The 8,469-nt window shown below is 53.2% G+C and overlaps 1 long non-coding RNA gene across 1 annotated transcript; it reads right to left on the bottom strand.

Annotated features, from left to right (window-relative positions):
* Positions 1-1,287: 1,287 nt before the first annotated feature.
* LOC119101850 (uncharacterized) lies at positions 1,288-8,152 on the bottom strand. Its single transcript, XR_005094622.1, has 3 exons — positions 8,012-8,152; positions 2,499-2,621; positions 1,288-1,329 (listed from the first exon to the last, which is right to left on the bottom strand). It is a non-coding gene; the product is annotated as an uncharacterized LOC119101850 (long non-coding RNA).
* Between the last annotated feature and the right edge of the window lie 317 nt (positions 8,153-8,469).

Genomic DNA, 8,469 nt, shown 5'->3' on the forward strand with positions numbered 1-8,469 from the left:
GAACGCATGGTACGAATAGATATTACACATTAAACACGATACTCATTATTATTGTACAGCAGTGTGAAATTGCAGACGCAAAAGTAATCAGATTTTGTTCACAAAGTTGTGTGCAGCTGAGAGTAAACTGGAGACAACGAGAAGTGATTACGCTTCATGAAAATGTGTTGAAAAATGTTATAAAATGGAGCATTTCGTAACAGCGAACAATGGCAGCAGGCTGCTGTGCTCCGCCAAGTCTGCGGAAGTGTGGTGCGATGAACATACCATCTTCCGCACCGGTCTCCCCACACCGGCTCGGCACGCCACCAGACGGGCCGCAGGCTCTCTTGCTTGCCCAGCTTGAAGCGGCGGCCAGGCAGCGCCGTGTCGTACATCCTGTTGCCGACGATGCCGTTCGACTCCGGATACATGCCCTGCGGAGGTAGCACGGCGCCGCCTTACATGGTGTGGGAGCGTGCGACTGAGGCGGGGCCTCCCGCGAACTGTTCGACTCCTTCAGCGTCGCAAACATGAGGGAGGCTGAAAACCAGCGGTAACAGCGGGCAGCAATCCGTCTGATGTGCAACCGTTGGTCCATTGTGGCCGTAGTCTACTCTTTATTCGCAGCAGTGGGGGTTTTATTGCAGTCGCGTTCGCACGCGTGCACCTACATCCACACGCACACCTACCTTCACGCGCACATCTGAGCACGGCATTACGCAAGTCAGAGCACACCAATGAACGCCATTCACCGATGTATTCAACATCCACACCCCATCTGGCGAGGTACAGCACTGAGTTGGATACGGGAGGAGCGCAGCGTCCACCAAGCCGTTAGGGTGTCCCGGAACGTCCAGTCACTTGATTCAGCTCTGAACGCACGACCAGGAGTCGGGCCCACTGGGCCTCAAAGGACCCTCAGGGGACCCCCAGGGGATCCCCAGGGCTACAAGCGGTCGGGTCAACTTTGAACAGGCATGGTAGGAGCCTAGCGCCCGGATCGTCCCTCCCCGATCCTCTCACCGTGGCGATGCTGTAGTGGTTGGGGAACGTCTTGCTGGGAAATGAGGTGCGGACGTAGGGCGCCGTCACACCGCAGTCCAGCATGTCCTGCAGCATGGGCGACACGCCGAAGTGCAGGTAGTCGTACCGGAATCCGTCCAGCGAGACGACGAGCAGTGGGCGTGGCCCGGCCGGGCACCGGTCCGGGGTGGGCGGGCAGGCGCCGGTCCGCCGCCAGCGCAGCAGCGGCCGGCGCACGGCCGGCTCCGGTGCCTTGCTGCGGCCGCACACCACCGCCAGATGGATCACGACTGCCAGCAGCACCAGCACCAGCAGCCCCAGCAGCTGCGGGGAGCGGCAGTCAGCGGAGTATCAGCGACTGGCGAGGCCTCCACAGGGACCTCGACCTCGAGGGACGACAGAGCCTCGGCGGATGAGGAAAGGCAGGTGGAACGGCGTCAGGGAGGAGGAAGCAGGTAACGGACGTCATAGGACCGGCGCGGACTGATGCCGGCGCGGAGAGTCTGGCGGGACAGGCAACAACTGCGGACACCAGGGATTGAAGGCGAAAGGCAGCTCGCATCTCAGAATTGGAAGGATTTAGGCAAACCAAAGACGGAACCATGCATAACTTTGAATGGGTTGTGCCCCTTGTTTAATACTTTAACATGTGGCCTATGAGAGCAACGATATTCCATGCAAAGTGTTACTTATAATCAACTCATTCCTCCACATCACGCAACTGCCATTAACAGCGTCGCTCCTGACGCAGGCCAAGCATTATCGACTGCGGGAGAACAGACACCGGTAACAGGGGCTGACGAGAGCAAGCAATGTCCGAGTACAGTCAGGGATCTGTTTGACGGGATGTCTAGCCAACTGGATGTGAGCAATTGTGTACTGATCACCATAAACTGGCGCTTCACGCTTACAGCATTAACCGCGTCTACGCAAGTGGATCGTTAACAGCGTCTTCCAATCTGTTCGGACACCAAGGATTGTCGGTAAATGCATTTTAGCATGGAGAGTAAGGCGAGTTTGCTTTAATATCCCTGGCGTGGATACCACAATGAACTGGTTGCCCACATGCTGCTATCAATGAGCACACGCCTATGCATTCCAGATCTTCACAGCGTTCTTCAAGAAGGTGACTTTACTGAGCATGAGTAACCTCACTGTCGCAGTCCTCCTCCACATACCAGCTTGTATGGGTTTTGCTGGTTCTGCACTAGGTGTGGCGCAGAAGTGGCCGTTTTTGTGTGCCAATATGTAATACAAAAGTTACCTCTCAAAACAGGGATTCTAATTATAGACTTTGGGAGGTGATGGATTTGTTTACCCTTACTTTGAAGAGGGATTAGGCAGGTTTAATTGCAGCTGTATGTACCCCAGATATGTGGTACATCAAGCACCACTCGCCACCCAAATGTTTAGAAATGCTATGTTTTTAGAGAAGAGCGCACGGTTGGAAATACAAAGCGAACCACTCAACACGCCTGAAACTTATTCCTTACCAGAAACGTCAGGTTTCGTAAGAGCCTTCGCCGCCGTCGAGCTTTGCTTCCGTGGAGTAGGTTCCCGCCTGCTGTCTCTGAAGCTGGCTCAGACACGGCCAGAGATTGACGCGACTCCGTCATCTGCGCGGCAGTGACGTGTGATGAGGCAAGGCACCCGCTGCAGCTTACAGTAGCGTGTGGTGAGGCAAGACACCCGCTGCAGCTTAACGTAGCGTGTGGTGAGGCAAGACACCCGCTGCAGCTTAACAGTGGCGTGTGGTGAGGCAAGACACCCGCTGCAGCTTAACAGTAGCGTATGGTGAGGCGGGACATCAGCTGCAGCTTAGCAGTAGCGTGTGGTGAGGGCAAGACACCCGCTGCAGCTTAGCAGTAGCGTGTGGTGAGGCAAGACACCCGCTGCAGCTTAACAGTAGCGTGTGGTGAGGCAAGACACCCGCTGCAGCTTAACAGTAACGTGTAGTGAGGCGGGACATCAGCTGCAGCTTAGCAGTAGCGTGTGGTGAGGCAAGGCACCCGCTGCAGCTTAACAGTAGCGTGTGGTGAGGCAAGACACCCGCTGCAGCTTAACAGTAGCGTGTGGTGAGGCAAGACACCCGCTGCAGCTTAACAGTGGCGTGTGGTGAGGCAAGACACCCGCTGCAGCTTAACAGTAGCGTATGGTGAGGCAAGACACCCGCTGCAGCTTAACAGTAGCGTGTGGGTGAGGCGGGACATCAGCTGCAGCTTAGCAGTAGCATGTGGTGAGGCGGGACAATCAGCTGCAGCTTAGCAGTAGCGTGTGGTGAGGCAAGACACCCGCTGCAGCTTAGCAGTAGCGTGTGGGCGAGGCGGGACATCAGCTGCAGCTTAGCAGTAGCGTGTGGTGAGGCGGGACATCAGCTGCAGCTTAGCAGTAGCGTGTGGTGAGGCAAGACACCCGCTGCAGCTTGGCAGTAGCGTGTGGTGAGGCGGGACATCAGCTGCAGCTTAGCAGTAGCGTGTGGTGAGGCAAGACACCCGCTGCGCTTAGCAGTAGCGTGTGGTGAGGCGGGACATCAGCTGCAGCTCAGCAGTAACGTGTGGTGAGGTGGGACACCAGCTGGAGGGGTGGGGTTGGGGGTGGGGGTGAGGGTCGGGGGGGGGGGGGTAGCAAGTAACCTATTCCCTCCTCATGCTTTGATGTGGCAAGAATCCCTTTTTGCTGCTCCATGATTTCAGAGAGTCTAGAAGGGACCCTCAGATGTTTGGAAGTAACTCGCTCATTGTGTTACCAAAGTCAGCGCAGAGGGCCCGCCCGGTTCTGGAAAGCGTGCATCTTAGGCTCAGAAAAGAAACGTCTAGAATCCGGAGAAGGCGCATCTTAGATTGAAAAGGGTCCATTTCAAGACAATAAAACGCCTGTCAGTTTCCGGCAAAAGAGGGGTCCACTTCTGTTTTGAGACATCCCCATCGCAGACTCGGAAGGGAGCATCGCAGACTCGGAAGGGAGCATCATCGCAGACTCGGAAGGGACCGTCTCGGATCAGGAAAGGCTGATCGCAAAACTCAGAGAGGGCCACCCTCAAGGTTGGAAAGAGTACATCACCGGCCTGAAAAGACCCCATCTAGGTGCGTAAAAAGTTCGTCACAGGCTCTGAAAGTGGCCCGTTTTGTCTGGAAAAGCTCCATCCAAACCGAGAGAGGGATCTTATCCGTTCAGTTCAGGGCTCATCCTAGACCAAGAAAGTGAGCATTTCAGGAAAGGAAAAAATTCGACTCATCTCTTAAGCCCGGGAATACCTTATCTCAGATCCGAAAGGTCCCACCTGTCTTGAAAAAAGGCTTTCTCTGATTATACGATGTACCACTTTCAGACATGCGAGAACCGAGGACCAATTCTTAATATGCGAGTGATCAGCGATTTTGGATTAATTGTTATGACGTTCCAGGATCCCCAGCTCCGGAAGCCTTCTCTGCCGCGCGAGATGCCGGTGCCAGCGTGAAGCGCACGGTGGTACCTTCTGCAGCAGCCGTCATTCCCGTTAAATGAATGTTGCGTGCCACAACAGGTGTACCCAGTGCCCCCCACTAAAGCACCTCCAGCACACCTGCGGTCTCATATTAGCTTGAGTCTGTCTCCGGGAGACATGTGGTGGAACTGCTGCCGCTCCAGCAGTTGGTGCTCCCGCAGAGAGCATGCCCGGCGGAGCGGGCGTTACCACGGCTTGAGCGGCCAGCGTCGTCCGCCGAGACTCACCGTGGCTCGCGACTGGAGCCCGTTCACTTGACCGTGCCGGCCCGCTCGCCTGCCGTCCTTGGCTGCGCCAGCGATCTGACCGTGCGGCACAGTGTTGCTCTGGGAGAGCGCAGCTGCCCGCGACGGCACCTCTTCTCAGCCAATGATCCACGCCTGACGGAGTCGGCCTGCGTACGGGAGCTCGAACTTCCCCGGTCCGCACGCCAGGCCAGACTAATCGGCAGCTTGGCCAGGCAACACTAATCGGCAGCTTGGTCACGAATGAAGCACATTGGTAGCTGCGGCGCGAGTGGCGCTGAGACTGTGGGAGGTCAGGGTGCCAACGGCGGCGGAGACTGGGAGGTCAGGGTGCCAACGGCGGCGGAGACTGGGAGGTCGGGATGCCAACGGCGGCGCAGACTGTGGGAGGTCAGGGTGAAAACGGCGGGGGAGACTGGGAGGTCAGGGTGCAAACGGCGCCGCAGACTTCGCGGGATACACGAGTGAGCGCGGCCAGGTGCAGTCAGCTGGAATCGCTATTGAGCTTGAGTGGGGAGCGAAAAATTTAACCACAAAAAGGCCGTAAAGGAGTGAAAAGTTAAATTCACAGTAGCTGGAGCTTATGAGTCAGTGAGAATGCCCTGGCTTACAAGGACATACATATTAATTTGACGTGGCATCAACCTTACAAGCATGACAAAAATGTTGTTGTTGTCTCACATCTTCGGTCATTGCACTAAAACATAAGACATAAAAGAAAATGTATCTCGTAATAGTGAGATGAGCACCAAAAGCTTTGTAACACAAATGTGTTGATGCTATGTTTTGCACTTCCTTCCACAGGATTTTTTAAAACATAAAACACGCTCTTGAATCATATTATGTTCCTTTCCTTTTCGCTTTAAAGATCCATCCAAGGCTCCTCCATTGAACCAGTTCAGTTCCCGACAGAAGACAGCCCTGTTTACTCATTCATTGTCATTAAAGATCCTGATATTCCGGGCGCAGATATAACGAAGCCAGTGACCTGTTCCTGACAACCGCAACAAGCTACGGGTTCAGCGGCTTGCAATCACGTCTGACCGGCTGTCCGACTAATCGTTCTATTACATTCGTATAGTGTTGTTGGACGTAAACAGGTCACCTGTGAATTGGTTCCATATCACATAGGATGAGTGGAGCCAAGCACTTCTGGTGCATCGCCTGATCCCAAATGCACGTCCGTCCAGGCATCTGTCAGTGGCCTATACTGAAATTGTACTCTGCGCCTATGTGGCGTGTGCAAATAGGGCAGTGTGGCATCAAGTAAATACGTTCGATATTGTCTGGTAATAAATCGTGGTGTGCACTGCAACATTCAATGCTGGTGATTCGTGCATTCCTTTTAATCATACGTTTAAAGTACTTTACTCGGCACGTAGGCCAGGTGGTGGGCGATTGCCGCCCCGTATAGCATATGGTCGTATATGGTCTTATAGTATACCCTCATTTATGAGAGGAAACGTACATGGATGGGCCAGGAGGCGTATTGTGAAAATATATGCTGCGAAGTTTCCCACGTTTTACTTAACAGTGAAAAGCGCATTTCTGGCACAATCGAGACTGCGGATGACCATTCCATGGCAAAGCGTTATAAAAAAACATTTGTATGGATCAGGAATCTCACATTCGTCAAATCATAACTGCACAGAAAAACGCCTATTTGAGGACGGTAACGAATATTTTGTCAACATCACCTCAGAGCGCTACACCGCTATCGCTCTGATACCCTTATTGGCGGTCCCGGGGTGGCTTCGCGGGATCGATGGGGGCAAGGGGTGGTCCCAGCAGGACGGGGCGACACCGTACACTGCTGCAGATACGCTTGTTCCCGCTGAGGGAAGCATGTCCTATATTCCCTTTTTGCTCATATGCATTGAGGGGAGCCAGAGGAGCATTGAGGGGGATAAGTCGGCATGGGGAAGGGGAGGAGGCTCAGACTCCGTAAAGTATATATAGTGACGCCGCTAACATTCATGCTTCATAATCATATATGTATACGCCAACAAGGACAAAGTTTAAAGGTTAGGACAGGTGTACGCCTTTCAAGGTTGGGATCAGGTCACCATGTGTGACATTTCTGCAGTTGCACGTGATGTGGATGACGTGGGCGCAAACACATGCTGACCGACAGGCAGCAGGGGACGAGAGGGAAGACGGTGCTGTATACATCAGTTTTGACACCAGCCAAGTTGACGTTACATGACAGTCACTGTCCAAATGAAGGTTCGTTATTGCGCAAAGGAACATGCGTTCTGAGCATTAACGTCTCATGATTGATTCCGAAGAAGGGGGATGACTGGCCAAACATCCAGCAAGTGAGCTGACTCATGAAAACGTCCGCACGCTATGGAAAAGCCCTGAGCTTCAAAGAATCTTACGCCGTTCCCATAGGGATCAGAGATCGTGGCGAGAAGATGGAGGTGACATCGCGAACAGGTGGTGACAGTGGTGGTGCCAACAATCGTGACGACACTGATGGATGGCACGCTGACATGGTAGTTGCAAGATAGACATGGCTGTTTTAACATGGAATAGGTGAGCATTACATGTGCTAAGTTTCTCAGAAGTAATGCATCTAGTGCCAAGTTAAAGCGTTTTTGTTGTTGGGTTTTGCTCATCTCTTTTGTCATCAACAGAGCGATGCTCCATAACAGGCGAAGTTGTTTAAATAAAATACAATAAATTCACAGCACATAGACGTACGAGCGTAAATCAAAATAATATGTCTAAAAGCCAAGTGAAGACGCTACAGAGTTGAAGTATGTTTCATTGCTTGAGCTCTGCAATTGCCGACATGGCGATACGAGATATCTGCGCTGGTGTTGCCAGCTAAAAAAAGTGTTCACAATGCACCGCTCTGTACTGCCTGCGCACGACTGCGAGGTACAGCGAGAAGAGTTTGGGTGTGGGCCAATCGAGGCGGCACAAGCAGGGGGAAAAGCTGAGCAAGCTTTGGGAGTTCAATTTACCTTGGAACATGTGTTGAGAAATAGTAAGTCGCGCTGCATTCTTCGTGGTACTTGGGATTATATCTATAGATGAGTCTGTGACATCTGTTTTACGTCACACGTTACGGTTTTGCTTGAAAAGCTTAAATGGACAGGACTAACTGACTTAAATGACTAACTTACTAACTTAAATGGACTAACTGAACAGGTTCCCGAGGCCATAACACCGACATCACTGCGTCTTAGCGTTTCGCAGCATTGTTCACTGCACTGGCACATCGCTCCGCTGTTCATCTCCGTCCCTTGTCACTACAAGCGGTGCTTACCCTGAGGATAGAGAGCTCCGAAGTCTATACCAGGCTGTGCGGCAGTCGGCTCTGTTTCCGCCGCCCTCAGTAGCTGCAAGCGCAGCTGTATCTGCCGCACGCGCCGCCGCGTCCGACGCGCGCCCCCAACCACACAAGGCCTCCTCGCCACTGACAGGCCGGCCGCGTGTGTGGCGTCACGGACCACTAGAGGTGCAGGTTTACGCCAGCGGAGACCGGCCCGGATTAACCGTGCAAGATGCCGGGTTCGTAATCTTATCAACGACTGCGAATGCGTGCTAAAGTTCTGAGGTTTCGAAAGTTAAGAAGATGGCCTTTCGTAGCGTTCGTATGTCCGTCTGAACGTCCTTGACCGGTTGCATGACAGGCAAACATGCTGGCACTCTGTAGAGGCGAACAGAGGCAACGTTTCACAAGAACGTAAGCAGAAATTCGCACTGCGGAACACTGCTCAGAAG

The sequence above is a fragment of the Pollicipes pollicipes genome, unplaced genomic scaffold (assembly GCF_011947565.3).
Source record: "Pollicipes pollicipes isolate AB1234 unplaced genomic scaffold, Ppol_2.1 Scaffold_4881;HRSCAF=5763_pilon_pilon_pilon, whole genome shotgun sequence".
In the NCBI taxonomy this organism is placed as follows: domain Eukaryota; kingdom Metazoa; phylum Arthropoda; class Thecostraca; order Pollicipedomorpha; family Pollicipedidae; genus Pollicipes; species Pollicipes pollicipes.